Raw genomic sequence first — 1,820 nt, forward strand, 5'->3', positions numbered from 1 at the left:
CTCAGAAAAATGAATCACTCCATAATCCTTATAATGCAAAATGGGCATTATAAGGACGCAAGAACCTGAAATATCCTGAAACTGAAGGAGTTTTGAATGAGAGTTCTTAAACATACCAGAAAACCTCTCATAAGGTTGATTCTGTAAAACCACTAGCTTCTGAGACCATTGATCGTTTTGTGAGACAAATCCCATAAAAGCATAAAAACAAACTACAAAAAATGAACAAATACATATTGATATATAGAGTATGTAGCTAAATATAGCTAATAAAAAAGACAACAAACTGACTGTTGATGGCTTTGATGACAGCAGCGATCCACTTGAACCTTGAGGAAAATGCTGAGGAAGCAAGCAGACAGAAATTTACATTAGTGTTGTAATTACTCGCATGTATCACAGAAACAGCTGTGATGCCTTCACATTTTAAACTGCTGTCACATGTCTCCTAGCACTGCTGGGTCACGTCCTCTGATAGCCACTCAGATTCTAAACGTTTTCTTTTACGCTCTCTCCGAAAAAGCCTATTTGCAACACGCAGTGAAGAGAAAACGAAATCCAACAAAGATACGAGAAATACTTACTGGCTAAAAAGCGCCAAATCCGAGACAGCCACCTAAACAAGGTCTGGATTACTGAGACACGAGACATGGAGTGGAAAAAGTCAGCTCCTGTTTAACAGATTTTGTTTTAAATGGTAAAATGAGGGATGTGCTTTATACCTCGGAGGGTTCCCACAAGCCGACTTATCCACCCCCAAAGAGCTGACAGACCTGAAGGGAAAAGAAATAATCAGTGTGCATGAATTAACTCAGTTTCATTTTGCTGGTTTTGTCCTGAAACTTGGAAGTCAAAGTGATGTATTAGCTTAGATAAACTCACCAGTTAAAGAACAAAAGAGACGAATCGGCCATCGAATCAGAGCTGGGAGAGCTGCAGGGAAGTGTGGCTAGAATGAGTATCGCAGAGTGTGATAATAATAGTGTGATAATAATTTTCTATAATGAACATGGATTTATTCATATGCCATAACTGTAGGATCCATACTGCCCTCTTTTATTTGTTTCTTTTGGATTTACTATAATCAAACTCTATACATTCAATCAGCTGATACAGGACAAAAGACACACTGTAGACATGAGCAAGAGATGAATAGTGACTAATAATGAAATGCTGAGTGGTGTATGAACACAGAGAGAGAAAACAGCTGATTAAAGCCGAAATACTCATTGAATCAAGGGAAGTCTGCAGCATCCTAAGCATCTTGCTGCATAACTGATGATTCAGTGTATCTTTTGTCCTGTCTCCCTCTCTGAGCCTGGTTCTGATGGAGGTTGCTTCCTGTTAAAAGGGAGTTTTTCTTCCCCGATGTTGCCAAATGCTCACTCATAAGGGGTTGTTCTGATTGTTGAGGTTTTCTCCATTATTGTCAGAAAATGCCTGAGATTACTGTTGTGATTTGGTGATATATAAATAAAACTGAGTTGAGTTGAATTTAACTGAATTGAATTAAATTGAACGGGGCCTGATTATTTATGATCTTCATGCGAAGAGAAGGATTTTAAATTCGATTATGCATTTAACTGGCAGCCAGTAAAGAGAAGCCAGTATAGGAGAAATACGCTCTCTCTTTCTAGTCTCTGTCCCATTTTGAATCATTTAAGTGTTCAGATGACAGGTTATTGATTCGGTTTAAAGATTTAGACTAGTGTGTCGTATGTTTGCGGTATGTTACTCGCACTTACTCCCTCCACCCCCCTTATCTCCTGTCTTTCGATAACTTGGCCCTCACACCCTGTCAGGTCTGGCATGACAACCAC

General features: G+C 39.0%; 1 long non-coding RNA gene across 1 annotated transcript; it reads right to left on the reverse strand.

The window, feature by feature from the left end:
* Nucleotides 1-290: 290 nt before the first annotated feature.
* LOC102207449 (uncharacterized) lies at nucleotides 291-944 on the reverse strand. The gene is made up of 4 exons (XR_311428.2): nucleotides 883-944; nucleotides 723-773; nucleotides 585-635; nucleotides 291-342 (listed from the first exon to the last, which is right to left on the reverse strand). It is a non-coding gene; the product is annotated as an uncharacterized LOC102207449 (long non-coding RNA).
* Between the last annotated feature and the right edge of the window lie 876 nt (nucleotides 945-1,820).

The sequence above is a fragment of the Pundamilia nyererei genome, unplaced genomic scaffold (assembly GCF_000239375.1).
Source record: "Pundamilia nyererei isolate P.nyererei 1_Seehausen unplaced genomic scaffold, PunNye1.0 scaffold00005, whole genome shotgun sequence".
In the NCBI taxonomy this organism is placed as follows: Eukaryota; Metazoa; Chordata; class Actinopteri; order Cichliformes; family Cichlidae; genus Pundamilia; species Pundamilia nyererei.